The following is a 16,381-nucleotide window of genomic DNA, read 5'->3' as shown; positions in this document are numbered from 1 at the left end:
AAGAATTTCTATTCCAACTTAATTTTACACGTGCAATACAAATTGAATATGTTATTTTCTATGTATGTTATATATGTACTATATGTGTACGTATGTATGGATATGGAAAATAATTAATTTCATCTTTAGAACTAGTGATTAAATACAAGCTCATGCGAGATTCAGACACACGAAAGATGTACAATCATAAAAAACCTAAAACAATTCAGATTAGAAGAAGTATTCTTATTTCAATCGCGTCAGAGTTCAACGTACAAGTTTCGGTTTAATCCTTGAACCTGTCTGGTCTTCTTACTTTCTCTAGTCGAACCATGCATGCAAATCGCGTACGAATAATCCTGGCTTCACGATATGCGTACGGTATTTGCATACATGATCCAGTGCACGTGGTCAGTAATACTGACGTCACTGGTCATTGATCTTCATCAAGCGTTTCAGAAGCAGGTGAATCATGTACCGTCTACATCTCAAATATGTCTACCCGTAAATTTTTAATGCTATCAACCTTCGTTAATGACACTTTTGCCTCGACTTGAAACTTTTTAAAGAAATTCTTTGGAATGTTCTTTATTTGAGACTGAATATTTATTTTAATCGCAGATTAATTATTGTTCTTTCTTTTTTGCTACAAAATATTTCAAAATATTTCCTATTTCCGTTTAATCTAAATTCCATTTAACTTTATTCATTTCAATATACATAACTTCATTATATAGAATATGGAAATTGAACGTACGATTTTAATCGGGAGGAAAAATGTTAATTATTCGTAAACAAGAGAACTAAAACGATATATCGTTTTAATTTCCGTTGTATTTGGAAGACCAGCTCTCATCACATTTTAAAGTAAATTCACGCGTACAAGGCATCGTTAACATTTCATTTTCTGTGGGGAGATAATACTGAAAATATTTGTACTCTTATAAGATCGTGGCGTTAACTAAACTGAGAAACGTTCTCGACTAACCGCATTAATAACCACCGCCGGGCAATTACGTTTCCAGCATATTTATGCTGAGCAGCGTGTTTGTTCGTGAAAAGTAACGTGGGTCGATCGAAAGCAAATATCGTTCAGCGTACTAATAGGTCAGATTTTAAAATTAGACGCTCATTTACATCCTCACTTATGCTCCCTTTCTCTTTCGTTCGAATTTTTCGCAGTTCATAACTTGAATAAATTATTCAGTGACATTTAATGTTTCGTTTGTTTCGTTGTAGAAAGAATGGAAAAGAGTCCGTAAGAATAAAGATAATTTGACGATTGAGAAGGATAAACATACCAAAATACGATAAAGATAGAACATGCAACGAAATATGTAGCAATAAGCGTCAGAATTTTTCTACCTTTTTTTATCGGGCAAGCTTTGACCCGATATCGGTCCAATAATAACGGGATTGCCTTTATAACACGGATTTATTACTAAAAAAAAAAAAAAAAAAAAAAATAAGTAATACAGAGAACCAGTATTTCATGAAAAAATCGCCATCTACCAATTTCTAATTCGATTCATAATTGGAACCAAAGACAGATTGGTATCAATCAGACATTATTAAATTAAAAATATCAGCAGGTCGAAGAGAAGGAGACAAACGAACGTGATTACTGTTATGGATCTACCGTCAATTATGAAATATCTGATATGAAGATTTAGATATATAGTAAATAAAAATTTCTTAATTTTATTACAATAGATTCCAAAAACTGGAGATAAAAAGCGAACGATCGGCCGATGAGACCTACATAATCCGCAAGAAAACACTGTCACTGAGACGCCACACGTGCAAAGTAACCGATCGTTAGACGAACGATTATATGGCGTCAGAGCATCGCGACGCTTGCCAATTTTGCGACGACGAAACACGAGAAGGCCTCGTTTCGTATACCAACGATTAATAAAGGTTACGTAATATAAAACCACAATCGTTCTTTATTTTCTGCGAAGAATTTAAAACAACTAAATGTAACTAAACGTAAGAAAGAATGGTCGTTACCGATATACGTGATTTCTCCACGATTTTAAAAAAAATTCTTAAACATACTTAAGCGTGTCTTTTCGTTTGAAACGAAAGTGAGATGGAAATGTAAAGAATTCAAAGATCAGTAGCAGAATTAGAAATCGTTTTTCCTAAGATGCGTCAAGTGTGCTTTAGGACCTTGTTCGGGCTTTCCTCGTAAATTTATTTAATTAATTTTCCTAGAAAAATGAATTTTTAGTAGAAAATAAATTTTCACCGGGATATAAGATTTGTTCTATCGCAATCTGAAACGAAAAGATTTTCTTTTGAAGTGAAGAAGAAAGGATCGCGAAGAAGGCAGAGAGATTGAAAAGGACTGGATTTAGATAGAGGGTGAAACCTCGAAGGTATCAGCGACGACGTAGAGAAATCACGCCGACCTTCTCGAGGCCATAGGCAAACCACCTTTTGCTGGCTTCGTTGGTGAAGTTCGTGGCTGGTCATGCAAATAGGCCAGTCTCGAACATCCATTTCTAACACCTTGAAACGATCCTACGCGAATCTAGGTCGAAATCCACAAGTGGTTGTCCCGTTCACGTTAGTATCTTTTTTCTTTCTTCTTTTCTTCTATATTCATGTTTCTCTCTTCCGTTTTTTTTTTCATTTTTATCGAATATTTTAAACATCTTTTTCTAACGTGCATGCGTTCTTCGAGAAAATGGGCTGGCGAACCATGAACGTTAGTTACGTACAGGAAATCGAAAGAGCGAAATATTATACGAAGAAAAATGACAAAGAAACGTAGGCTTCAGCGAAGTGAATTTTCCTTCGAATATCGTATAGTGCAGCGTGAAAATATGCGTGAATTTCCAATCTGCTTTAAATATTTCTGTTTTTATACTTGCAGATAATATTTTTTCGGGATCAATAAATAATCGGAAAACGTCAGAATAAAATAAGCAAACAGCGAAAATACGTAATTACTGAATGTATTATTTGTAGTAAAAGTAGAAAAGGATAATTGATTCGCTCGGAGATGCTTCGCTAATGCGACACAGTTCTTTGTAGCGTAGCTTTTGAGTCTCTGACTTCAGTCGTTTTTCCGTTACACCTGTATGTGTCTCGCTGTCGTTGGATCTTTATTCCTGGCGCGTATTTAGCGAATACATTTATTGATCATTCTGCGTGTATACAATGACTGGTGTCATTCATGATCGTGAAATCGAATGCGTAGTACGTCATCACCTACATTGGATCTACATCAATGAATATCGACGATTCTTGTTAGTAATTAAATCAAGAAAGAACAATTATTTTATATTGAAAATTTATTTCTCTAGGATCGATTAGCTAAGCATCGTGTTAAATTTTTTCTCGAAAAAGATGAAAAGGAAAAATTATTCTTCTAGTATTACACAGCCTTTGTCGATCGTTAATGTACAAAATGTAATAATACGAAATAATAATATTTCGAAATTATGCTATGAAGCTTGAAATTGCAACGTACAATACAAAAATTTAAGATCGCAAACGCACGAATTCTGCCACCCACTTGTAAAATGTGTAAAACATTCGATTCTCTTCTCTATGTTCGACATGATGCTTGTGACTTACCGATCACGCGACCAAGCAATCACGCGACGCTGACAGACACACGAAAAGAAAGCAACGTCGATTTCATTGATTTTACGACACACGTATCGTCATCTGGCCATTTGTACACGCGCGATCGATATTTTAACGATCGATACACGCACAAGAATGTTAAACACGATCCACAGAGAGCAGGTTTCTTTAGACTTCGAGAATTTTTACGATCGAATTGACTAATAACTGTAGACAGTTTATAGAGGGAAACTTTCTGATCAAGGATATTATTTCGAGAAGAACAAGCTACTTATATAAAGTTTGGAACAAGTTTTAAACTGCGCATAGAAACTATGTTCATCCATATAGAATTAGTCAAATTATATTTATCGATACGTATATTTAAATAAAGTAATATTAATAAACGTAAGTAATAAGCTCTATTATATGCTATTAAAATGGTTACTCATGCTGTATACTAATTTTTTACTAAATTAATTACTCCATATCTTGCAACTTCCATACACATTTCACGATTTGTTTCAAATTTTACCAAAACGTAATCACGACAGTCGAATCTCATTCTCGTAGAAATGAAATTTCAAAACGGATTGACTGTTTCTTACGGGTGGGTGACTCGATATACCTTCACGAACCATCGTATTTCAATTATTGCGAAACATTTTCGTAACGCGGCGCCTCGAATATCTATATTTTATCATTATTTGCAGAAATTAACGCGCGCGTATTATCATTCGCGATCGATGCTTTGTGCAAAAGGAAGACGCAACACGATATAATCAAAGTGTGTGGCACGACAAACTTCTGAAAATCACAGCAACACGGAGCAGGCGTTTCGATACAATTAACTGTGATTGAAAGCGTGTATGCGGTGGTTTGTGCCTGTTGCATGATGTAATCAGCAGCCAATTAACGAAGCTGTTCGTGTTAATGGTGTCATCGGAGATTGAGTTCGGCGATGTATTTAAAGGAGGAACTTCAGTTCTGAGAAAGGGCGGTTGGAAAATTTACGAATAGCGTTGGTGTTTCAGCGCAGGCCAAATAATATCCAAATATTTGTATTTCATTTTTACCGGGAAATATTTTGGAGAAATAATTTGAAATTAAATTTAAAATTGCAGATATTTCGAATAGTCTGAGATACATATTTGAATTATGTAGTTCTATTTAAAATCGAGAATATTTTATATACAGTTCGAGTGGTCGGAAAAGTGAAATGGCAATTGAGATGTGTTTACGAACCATTGATTGCGATTACTGCAATAGAGAGGCAATTCGGTAGGCAGTGTCGTACCACGTCAAACATCCAATCCCGAAACACCAGACAGAACACTAGACGGAACACCAGATCAAACTCGGGCGGGAGTTCTTTTACCGACGCGCTGAATAGCGTGCAATCATCATGACAAAAGCGAAAAATAGCGCGGTCGTTGGACAATGCACGACTCGATTTAACTCGCTGTCAAATATCAATCAATGGACATTCGGTGAATGGAAAATTCGCCGGCCGTATGAACGACGTTCAGTCAACAAGCAATTTTGTCGATTATGATTTAATTAGTTGCCGGTGTTCTGTTACTAAAAATTATCCTACAGATGCTAATTTTTCTAATATCATTTTCCTACGTGGAAATATTAACTCTGCGATGAAATTATATATATAATGACAAAATTGTTTTTCGCATTGTTCTGATAAAAAGTATAAAAGTATAAAAAGATACGAAAGAGTAAACGTCTATCGTATATTCCAAACAAATTTACCAACATTTGTAATTTTATATCGAAATATAAAAATTTATTAGTCTGCCTGTGATATTATGCAATTCTATTTGCTCGTATGGTCTGCAGTAATCTTCCATTCATCTTAAACAAACCGATATTCCAAATACGTTGCATTTACTTCAATATATTCCATGAAAATAATGCCACAAAGGATAATGGATGTTTCAATTTCAATTTTAATAAAGGTTGGTCGATGTTCGTGAATTTATCCGCGTTTTAATAACTATCGTCTAATCTACGTTCACGCCCATGACGACGTCGTTCGACGTTACGTTTGTCGCGGAGTTTAATTACTATGGTAATAAACGCGTGGTAGATACTATTTCCAGAACGAACCACCTTCAGCTTTCGTTGATAATTTAGTTCTCGTCGCTGTTCTTGCAATTAGCCTCTGACTATAGGATTGGCAACTAAGTGATTTCTTAGAAAAAGAAGTGTTTTTCTTTTACAAACACGTCTTTTACAATGACGTATCTTTATACAAACATGAAACCTAATCTGTTAAACGTTGTAATCTTTATCTTGATAGAATAAAATGGATCGCACGTAATTTAATAAAATAATATAAAATGAAATATGTGCATCCATTATTTCCTTATAAAACGAAAGAATCTTTTCGACCTAATACTATACGCGTTACTTTTATCTGATTTTGCATCTTCGATCGTCTCTTTCATCTGACTTTCATAATAATCCGTCGGAAAGATTCGTAACATTGGCAGATAGTTTTCAAAGCCATAGAAATTTCTTGCATATTTACAAAATAATTTCTCGTAGAAATTTCTTGCATACGTATACTATCATTTCTACAGCTTCAGTATAATATCTTGCATTTATATAGTATAATTTCCTAGAAAAATGAGAACGATTCAGTGTCGAGCAAGCTGGTTTGAATGCGAACAATCGAACAGATGGTACACGCTGCGAGAATACAACGATTGAAAGGAGGAACGCTCTCGAACGCTGGTTGAACACGAGTTGAACGTTATCACGCAAGCCGTCATTTCGTAATAGACATTGACATTACGGTAAAAGACGCAAGTGTGCGTTATTTGCGGATCATCGACCGCTTTTCGTCGTATTACACACGTGTTTCATCATAGTTCGAAACTCCGTACATAGAACCACTTTGTAGATACAGTGCTTCAATCGCTCCAATTCTGCTCGTTTAAAATTCGTTTCTGAAACGGTGCTTGCTAATTATTATATATTAACATCGTTCCATGAAAATATCCAGAAATGTTTGGACGTTTGCTCGATATTTATCGCGATTTCCAATTGTCAATTTTTCAGGTCGCAATTTAGATCGACCAACTATCACCAACAAGTTCGTCTTTATTTGTCGTCGTTTGATTCAGCACCCTTTGGAAATACGTAGACACATTTTTAAAGGAAAATTATAACCAAACTGAAAGAATTATGTACAATTACTTGAAAATAAGATTTATTTTATTCATTCGTTTCGTTCATAGAATTCCGTGTCTATCTACGTATTTTAAGCATCCGATACGATTATTCTCAATTTTCCTTTCATTTCCAATTATAGAATCTCTCTGAGATTCGACTGTTCCAAGAATTTAGGGCCACGGTGTACATTACGAAGTCGTTTGCAAGTTTTTAACGATCGACTCTTTCTTTCGTATTTTTACACTTGCTTCGACCTTTTCCTCTGTTCTTCTCAACCGTAGAATATTTAGAAAAATTTTCCAACCGTAGAATTTGAATGCAAAGTACTAGAATCGTCACGAGACGTTTCAAGTGAAAAGAGAAGCCTGGAACGTAAATGCAAAGGAAAGAACCGAGCGATCCAAGTTCTTGAATCGATGCGTCAGGAATGGGCGCGTTTCCGGCACAGCTAAAATGACACATCGTGCCTGCAACATGTTATTTACATCGTTATTTTCTGCACGTATTCGTGATCAATCGTTTATCTCGTGAATGCGAGCGGACTTGATAAACGTAAGAGAACGTGCAGCAACCCCGTTGCTTTGTACGTTGCGAACGATCCTTCAAATTATGTACGAGCGGATTACGAGCTAACGAGACGATTATTCAAAAAGCTTGTTAATCGATTCCCATTCAGTCGGCGACTCTTCGACATTGATTTTTGCATGTCGACAGATTGATTCGATTCTTTGCTCTTTTCTTAAGCGAACGTGGCGACGTCGTGTCGCGTTAGCTTCTTATTTCATTCCGTTTGTTTTCTTCTTCGTTCTCTATCTTCGATTTTTCTCCCTTTGATTTCTTCTTTCTTTTTATGTCGATATTTTCCTTTACCTTTATATTTCGATATTTCATCCTGCGATATTTTTAGGTAAATTTGGGGAAATTCAGCAGGAGCAGGATTTGCATGGAAGGTATTTTATACCTTTTGTCAAATTTTTAATATTAAAAGGATGCTTGAAATATTTATGGAAATATAACGCATTTGTAATTGTAATATTTTTGCATTCTTTCTCTTTGGTTTATTCTGCTTCCTATTTCCCTTTTGTTTCTTTTTATACATCTTATCCGTTAATTTCTTTTCCTTTATTTTCTTTTCGAATGACAAGAGAATTTCACGAACGTGAAGTTTATAAAGGAAGATTCATAATTATTAGGAAACATTAAATACAAGGAAGAATAAGAAAATTCCTTTTAATTCAACCGACACTCTAATAGTATCTTTATATTTATTTCCGTGGTTTCTCTCCCGTTCTTTGTCCCCTCATCCCTCCCATTTCCCCTTTATTTCCTTCTTCCTGTTTCTTTAATCTATTTCCTTCGAATTTCCGTTTTCGTATCTTCCTTTAAACGTTAAAGACCTCGCAACAATTTTAGCGAATTCTATGTTAAGCGCAGAGAATGTTATTATTGCGAAACTTCGAGTGTAAAAACAACTGCGACTTGCTTCTGTCGAAGATGCTACGAAATTATTTACCATCAATTCGAGAAAGTTAGATCGACAATCTACTTAAGACGAGTTTATTTTTAAAAGCGGAAGGAGCAATCGTTACGTAAAAATTTGCAAAAATATCAAACTGATTCTGCGGACAATTTGAGATTTAAATTACGTAACCAGCGAAACTGTAAGATTTATGAGCTTGTTGCTCGTCTGTAATCAAATATTGCAGCATTCTCGCAGATTTAAACACGAGTTTGTTAGAACGGACGTCACTTATTGACCGGATATTATATCGATTCGAAGAATCTAGAGGCCGTATCAATTGCGTAATAAGACTCGTTACATTCGTTCATAGCGACATGAAAATTAATGTTAATACGTGGATTATATCGATTTTTTCTCTGCTTCTTTTATGAAGAAGAATTAAGCCGCGTCGAGCAATCGAGAATTTCAACGTTGAAATTCATTGTGAAGAGTTAAATACGTAAACGTATTCTTTACCACGATCTCTCGTTAATTACCGACCTTGTTGATTCCGTTATCATCGTTGGTAATGGAAACGAGCCATTAAACATTCTGTACGCGCGATAAAATGCAAACTTGATGCGGTTCTCTATGTAGAAGTATATTCATGATCACGGTCTGTTCTATTTTTAATTATTTTGTATTTCGAATTAAAAAAAAAGCGTCGCAACGAAATGGGGTACTAATATTATTAGAGAACTTTTTAAATAATATTAAGCGATGTTAGATCGATAGAATTTTTTATCGAATTTCATACTCGTTATCTTCTTTTTACATCGGAGAGAAATTACATAATTACAAACTTACAAAAGAGAGAAATTTATTAAAAAATTATGATGCAAAAATGAATTGGAAGACGTATTAAAAGTTGACTAAAGGTAAATTAGAAATTATATTTGAATTTTATCTGGAATAATTTATTTCAAATTTTACGTATCTAATTGTTAACAGCGAAAAGTAAAAAGATTCTTAGAGATTCTTTGCTACGTACGTGAAATGAGCTGCACTTTGACTGCTTGGAACCTTGCTACGAGAAAAAGTAATCCTTTTACCTTTACTTTAACTTTCCATAATATCGACCAGCTTACAGATTACACACGCTCATGTACTTACATTTTTTAAATCCTTTTGTGCCTGACATAGCAGCGCATTATGTTACTATCTCGCCGTAGTATTACGATATAATATCTTAGCATATACATATGGCAGTACAGTGACAAAATTACTATATAATAAAACGAAGTGGCTATCTCAAAATGGAATATTTTAATCTCAACTTTTAAAACAACGATATCACGTAGTTTCCTCAATTTCACGTACGATATTTATCGAATAAATATTTACACAAGGTTAATATTAATACAGAAAGTATTAGCAACGAAAATCTCGCGACACACCAACAAGAAGAACATCCGGAAACAATTTCTCGGAGATTAAAACCGCAGGCGATTTAATCGCTTCGACGATTCGCTGGAATTCCTGGTAGCAGTGTCAAAGTGAAACATGTGAAATCATAGCGTGACGAAAACCAATTTTTTCTCGCTCGTCTTCGATAACAGGCCTTTTTCACTCGATCGTGGAAAACATTTTTTCAAGTACAGCACGCGACTGGAAACATGAAAATTCTCGAAGAATTCGCGAACAGCGAAGAAAATACCTACACTGTGATATTACCGAAACACGAGGTTTTATTTTTACGTATACTCTTTCACTTGTAGCAGGGTTTCTTAAGCTATGGCCTTGTGAAAATTCTTGCTACTGCCACACACACATACACACACAGACACATACCTTAGTGAAATGAAAAATGTCAATCATCTGTCATCGAAGGATCAGGAAGAATTCGGCAAGTTATTAACCGACGTAGACATAAAAGTTCAAGTTTTTGAAAAATCGTCTAAATGGATTTTTGCTTGCGATTAGGACAGAATTTTCAACGATTTCTAAAATGGTCAATGGACATCTTATGCCACTATATCTATCGAAAAACGATGTTTTCGTCATTGACGATTGCAATATCGATTAACTTCGTTATAATGTAAATAATAATGTAAAGTCAAATTTGTATATTTATTTTATCTACCTTTTTACGTATATAAAACCGGGGCTGCGAGAAATTTTTCATAGCGGCGATCTGCAGAAGTTTGTGCAACTGCTCGAATGTCGATTATTATTGAGAAATTCATAACGATATTGTTACATTTTTGTATGTACTATATCTTGCTTGTGTCAGATATTTCTATTTGTGTCGCACTTTTGCAATAAATACGAAGCACATAGGCCAGATGGGACACGAATAGCAATTAGAAAAAAGATTAGAGCGAAAAAGATTCGCGATTATGTGGATCATTAACAAATACGATATGAAATAAATATTGTATTCGTTGGAACGCTACATTCCACACACTATGGTCCATTTTGTATTATTTGTTACCCTTATTCTTTCTTCGTATCATTTTTATTTCTTTCATTTTCTTTTATCTCTTCGATTTCCTTCTCATCATTTATTTGATTTACGGTTTTATGGTTTTTCGCACGGTATACGATTTTTCGTTTTATACGTGCGGAACGTACACTTCAGTAGTAAAAGTCATCTCCTACGTTTGCCGGTGAACTATACACTAGGTAAAAAAAATCTTACGTATTATATTCATTCGATTATCGATTTAACCGAAGCCTCGTAGCTATCGGCCTTTGCCAAGCGAAAATATTACGTAACATTCGCCTGCATATGCATGCTACGAGAATAATCGCGCACATACATTGTTCGTGAACGTCATTCACGTGGCGCGATTATTGGACTTCCGTCTAAACAGGTATGATGTGTCCTCTGATTGGAAAATACGGATCAGCCGAATTTTGACGAGGAAAAGCCTGAGGAAGGACACGAGAAGAGTCGTAAGAGATGCTTCACGTTGGGATCGACTAATTATTGATAATTATCGTTTTCAAGCTATTGATATTTTTCACACGACATCGGTGGATAATGACGAAGCTTAATCTGCTTTAGGGAGAACCAATGATCGAAAATGATTAGTAATTTGGTCGAGATCAATTCATTTACAACGATTACACGCTTCCTTTTCGTAAAGCTATTACAACAACAATAGCATAGGTTTGAGTTCTCGATAGATTTAGATTTCAATTTTTAATAGATTTTAGATAAACACTTGTATAAATATTTCTTTAATTAAAAGAAATTCTAATACTATTTTTCATAATTTTCGAGGTTCGGGTTGTATGTATTCTGATTATTTTATTACCAATTTGATGTGGTAAAGTAGACATGTAAAGTAGACAAGTATGTAAAGATATAAATCTATCGTTCGAGGAATATTGTATAAATGTTAGGATGGTTTAACGTTTGTTTATAAAATTCAAGGCTCATTAGAAAATAAACCGAGAGGAAAGCCGCAAAAAGAGATATCGCTGAGAATAATCCATGGCCTACAGCGAGGGAAATAGCATTTCCAGCAGAAATAAATCATTCTCTGGCATGGTTCGTCGCGCGTATGTATTTCCATATCTATATCGTTCGTCTGAAATATTTCAAAGAATTTTATTCATAAACATAAAATGACATATACATCGAATAAACGCATTTTAAAGACGAAAGAATAATTAATACTTTTTCTCAACGTTTTCACAAATTTCGTCCCGACGAGAAACTAACGAAAACAAGTTCAGTCCCAAGACGCTAAGTATTACTCCAAGGTACATGTTAAATTTTTCACCTGGCGAATTCTCTACCGAATTAACGAAGAAACATGGTCCCAGCGTGGGTTCAGTGGAAAATACATTTTTTCCCCGAAAGAGTTTCCGTTGGGCTACGTAAACACAGAGGAAAATATCGTTTAAACGAAACACGATACAGGCCATGAAACGAGAGTCGAAGAGGAGAACTTTCAGATGGAAAAATGAAAGGCCGTCGAGTGACTGGCCTATTCTACTGTGGCCTTTCTTCTTCCATGGCCTCTCTTCTCTTCTATCCAGTGCTTCGAAGCACGTAGGCTAATATCCTGCTTGCAGTGTTGCGTAATCAACACAAGGCAATTGCGACAGAATCTCCCGTTGCATGTTAAAGCAGATTCGTCATCGACGTCTGTCCTTCAAACTCGTAGTCTTCTCACTGCTCTTGACTTCTGTCATTCGCCATCAGTTTCGGTTATCATTTTCATCGCATTGTGTTGTTATATGGAGAGAAAGTGACGAGACGATATTAATACGATTAGAGGAGGGAGGGGGAGGAGGAGGGGGCTCACCGCAAACACACACACTCTGCGTTTAAGATAATTGAATATTATGTACAATTTGCGATACGAACAAGGATATTGACTATTTGGTCGCTATCAGAACAATACGAGAACATTCTCTACATTTGCCGTGTGTTACTTTTTAGAACAATTTCTATATTGCATGTTTACTAGCTCTTTGCAATCTTTCATATATCTGCTGCTTGTATTTTCTTCTCTCAGATTATTTGCTATGCAATGAGGTGTGTTGAAAATAATTGGTTATAAAATGTTTATAACGCGAATGAGAATATTTGCTATATTTTCTGTGAGTTACTTTCCTTTTCTAAAATATCTTCTAGTCCTTTTTGAATGTTTCATGTATCTGTTATTTATTATTTTCAGAATATTTACTATACTCGCTACCTATTCTACTTGTTCGCCAGGTGACATTCTCAGAATGAGATAAAAGCGTCTCTGAAGTAAAGTACGAGTTGCAAACGCTGATTAGAAAGAAAAGAAAAATTCTCTGGTACAAAGTTTCAGTAAAAAAAGAAAAAGAAAAGCGAACGTCCTCGAGATGCATTCCATTACAACTGAAAATTACAGCACGTTTATGAAGGCAACATCACCGATCGTAGTCGCAAACGCAGCGAGGCTTCATTCAAATCGAAGTGCATCGTAATACACATTTTCGTGCCGAGCATATCGAATGCAAGATAGTACGCGCACACGTAGAAAAATAGAGAACGAGACAGACAGACAGACAGGCAGAGAAAGACAGAAAGACTAGGTTAGTTCATAAACAAGGTATCTGCGTATCAGAGCAAAGGTGTTGGCTCGTTTCAACGTGGCGAACGTATTGTGAAAGGCAACACCTTGCGTGCTTTCGTTTCGCTCGTCGTCGTGTACGAGGAGCAAGGATATACGATGTATCTGTCGTTCTGTGAGATAAGTACACCGGTTTCATGTTGAATAACCGAGACATGTTACAGAATTTCACACTTTTCACAAAACTGCTCGTCATTTTGTTCTTTCGAACGATCTCTTCCTTCGCTTTGAATCTGTACCTTTAATTCTAAATATGACAAAACCGAATAAAAATGTTGTAATTAATTTCTATTATATATAATCGTATATTTTTGAGCAAAAGAATTTACGAAGCAATTTATTTCAAGATCCGAAGGAATTCTTCCAAATTGAACGTAATTTCTGATTTCTCTGTAGTGTTTTTTAACCGTCGTTGGAGTTGACCAACGTGGCTTTACCGAACAGTGTGCATTATCTAATAGTGTCTGTATAAGGACGCGGCTCTAAAAAAGAGGAAGAAAAATTACACAATCCGTAAAAAAAGAAAAAAGAAGTAACAACTTCAAAACACAATTTCCGCGTGTTATCTTCCCAAAAACGTTGTAAAAGAACATACTACACGACCACAGCAAATGTCTAGTCGCTACCAAATATAAACTAAACCACGTTCACCGATAATCCATCGAAGCAAGGAGAAACACAACGAAATGCATTCCATAAAAATTCTCGCGGTAATTTACGAGGAAATCTGACGAGAAACCAGTCTGAAACGAGCAAGAGTACAAAGATGTCTGGAGCCTGCAACCAGGCAACGATACTATGGCTTAATCATCGGAAAAAGCTGACATAACCGAACGTGGCCGGGCCAGAGAAATTCAACCGGCAATTAGGCGAGTTACGCGGCGGTTTCACAAAGATAACGAGACAGGCTTCTTGCCTGTGATGAGCTACAGAGAATCTCGCGGAATCTCGCATTTTATTTATTAGCGTGCTTTTTCACGTCATCGTTCATTTATCCAAGCTTTGTTCGCGTGACATGACGCGGCGAATTGGCTCGCTTGTTGTATGGAAATACCTTTCCGACATTTCCCGCATTCCGCGCGTACCACAGTCGCGTGCGATCCACGGCTCGGAGACATTCGTGTACAATGTTTCTCTGCAGCAGAATTCGTCGGATTCTGCGAAAGTAACTTTCTTTTTTGGACATAATGGATCGCGACTTTTTCGTCGGCGTCCGATTCGGTATTTTAATTAGAAAGGCTTCCTGATTTAGCGGGATTGTGTGATAATGTTCTTTCCACGCCAACAATGCGTTCTTTTCATGTTTGTCGAGGTATGTTTGTTGTGCAAGGGAGCAGAGTTGATAGATGAGACAGGTTTTAACGGATGTATTTTATCAATACTAATTGGTAAAATTTACCTGGCAATTTACCGTTATTTATGTCGTCTCCTTGCGAGATTTGAAAGTTGCACATAATAGATGTGAAAAAATTGATTACGTAAATATAGAGTTTAAACGGAGAACGACGTTACGTTTGTCACGTATATTCAACATTTCGTTTCAATTAGTAACATACCAACGTTTGGTAAATTACTTGCTTTCAAAATCGTCTATACACGTATATAGCTGTATTCCTGTTACTACACGTTCATTGTATAGTTTCTCTGTATTCATGTAACATTATCTGATTTTATTTTGTATATTATATACACCTGTATCTTCTCTTTAATATATACGCACATTTTCGATAAATTCGATTAAATTCACAGGGAATAGAGAAAGAAAGTATATTTTACGTGTGAAAATCGGAAGTTAATTTCACGTTGAAAGAATCGATATAGAGAAATTTTTTCATTCAAGCGGTAAATCGCGTTAATTTTTGTCTCATACGTCGAATGAAAAGTTGCAGCGAAAGGAGAAAATTAAGTGGACGAGGAGAGTGTTAGTCGGCCGGAATACCGCGACACGTCAATGAAACTAGTCGGTCAGTGATCAGAATCTACCATATCCACTGTAATTAAGTTCAAGCTTCAGCTGTCTAGAGTTAATCACTGCCTTTATCGTTATCTTCTTTACGAAATACCGTTCGTTAATTAGAATACTAGTTGAAGCATCAGATTTACCGTATTTCCGCGTCAATACGCTCATCAGCCTTGAATCTAATCCATCTACTAGAAGTATCTCTTTCGTTTGCTTCTAATCTTCTCCACTATCAACCTCTTCTATTACGCATATTTATCAATAAGAACAGTAATACACAATTTCTACATATTAATTTGATTTACAGGTTTGGTATACGAATGTTGCTCACCGAATTTTAATCCTAATCTTTTTCCAAAATTTTTTCAAAATTATCAAATTGAGATTTGAAAGTACGCTGTTCGTTGACCTCTGTTTAAAAAACCTATCTGCCGGTTGGTTAAAAGTTTTTGTTAAAAATTTGTTTAATTTCTTTGGAAATTTCTCTCAAACAAATTGTTAAAAATAACACGCAACAGGAGCAGCAAGTCCCTAACAGGACTATTCACGTGTGCATTACTTTTTTTTTTAAATAAATACACATTTGCGATAAATATCTCGTAACTTTCGTATACATTTTCAGATTCATTTGAAACTTCAATCACGCTAATTACAGCGCCGATGAAATTTCAAGATGCTTTATACGACGCGTGCAATACGGCATGCGTTGAAATGTTTTCATAAACCAACGCGACTACTATCCTCTAATTTTTCCAAATTACTCGTATACCATTTCATTCTTCCTATTTTATTCCCAAGTGCAAAGACAGAACAAATAGAACCCTTGCCTTCTCGATCTCTTTACAAACGCCCCAATAAAACATCCTCGACGACAAAAGCTTCTTCGGGAAGTTCAGTGCACCCAACGACTGCATAGTTGGAGCCTAACCCTACTCGACGGAAGTCAGCCACCCGTCGACAGCCAGCCCCGAGGAATAAAGTTCGCAAACAACCAACTCGCAGAGCTCTCGAAAGTTCTCTAGAACGTTGAGTACAAATGACTGTACAGCGGTGTCATATTCTGCTCGTTCCCAGAGACGATCCAGCCTAAGATGACATTACCAA

General features: G+C 35.8%; 1 protein-coding gene across 2 annotated transcripts in view; it reads right to left on the bottom strand.

The window, feature by feature from the left end:
• Nucleotides 1-16,381, bottom strand: part of LOC100644717 (terminal nucleotidyltransferase 5C) — a 165,024-nt gene that overhangs the window by 47,544 nt on the left and 101,099 nt on the right. The window lies entirely within an intron of this gene.

This window comes from Bombus terrestris, chromosome 4 (genome assembly GCF_910591885.1).
Source record: "Bombus terrestris chromosome 4, iyBomTerr1.2, whole genome shotgun sequence".
NCBI classification, from domain to species: domain Eukaryota; kingdom Metazoa; phylum Arthropoda; class Insecta; order Hymenoptera; family Apidae; genus Bombus; species Bombus terrestris.
The sequence above is the reverse complement of the archived record's forward strand: the minus strand, read 5'-3'. Positions and strand labels throughout refer to the sequence as shown.